Consider the following 1,155-nt stretch of genomic DNA (forward strand, 5'->3'; position numbering starts at 1 on the left):
AAAGAAATGAAAGCTGCAACAAAATTACTAAGACCTTTAAAGGCCAGTGGAGCTAATTTAGATGAGTATATTCTGGCTTATGCAGGCGTTGGGGGAGCTATTTACAGTGCTCAGTTGTTTGCTGGGGCACTTTCTAAGGCTTTAAAAGGTAATTCTAAACAAGGTATATGCTATCAATGTGTCTTATGTCATTTTAAAAAGGAATGCCGGATAAAATTAGGCTCTTCTGTTCTAAAAGAGAAAAAGTTACCCTCTGGGGAGTGCAAACGATGTGGAAAAGGTTGACATTGGACAAGTGAATGCCGTTCAAAAACTGATAAGAGTGGAAATTTATTGTCACCCCTCCCGGGAAACGGGAACCGGGGCCTGCAGGCTTGGGGCCCCAACAATTACAATGCGGGCCTACCACAATACCCAGTGAGCGATGGCTTAACAACATCAAGGGATGACTTCGAGTCATCCTTAAGGGTATCACCCCATACCCCTGTTTCCCAGCTTTATGCTGCAACTAAGCAGAGTGCTGCTGCTGACTTAGCTATTACTCAACCTTATACTCTGTCTCCTAATGGAGGAATATATAAGTTAACTACTGGAGTGTGTGGCCCTTTGCCAAAGGGACATGTAGGACTTTTGTTAGGTTGAAGCAGCAGCGCTATGCGGGAGTTAATGGTGGTCACAGGAATTATTGATCCTGATTTTACTGATGAAATCCTTATTATGGTACAAGTCTCACAATTTATGTGCCTAGAGGCAGGGGAACGTATTGCACAATTGCTTTTATTGCCTTTTTTTCCTTTCCTATCTAGAGATGTGTCTTGTCAAGGAGGTTTCGGTAGCACTGGGAAAACTGTTTTCTGGGAAACTTTAGTTTCAGATCAAAAACCTTTATGTTCATTGCAAATTAATAGGATACTTTTTGAGGGATTAGTCGACACAGGAGTGGATGTATCTCTTATATGTTTGGCTCAATGGCCTGATCATTGGAAAAAGAAACAAGTATCGGTTACTCTATCCGGCCTAGGTACTGCTTCTATAGTCTACCAAAGTGTCGAGCCCCTGAGCTGTGTAGGACCTGAAGGACAACAAGGAAAAGTGTTCTTTTATATTGTTCCCATTAATATTAACCTTTGGGGCCGTGATCTTTTACAACAATTT

Source organism: Rhinopithecus bieti, unplaced genomic scaffold (genome assembly GCF_001698545.2).
Source record: "Rhinopithecus bieti isolate Rb0 unplaced genomic scaffold, ASM169854v2 scaffold_39746, whole genome shotgun sequence".
Classification (NCBI taxonomy): domain Eukaryota; kingdom Metazoa; phylum Chordata; class Mammalia; order Primates; family Cercopithecidae; genus Rhinopithecus; species Rhinopithecus bieti.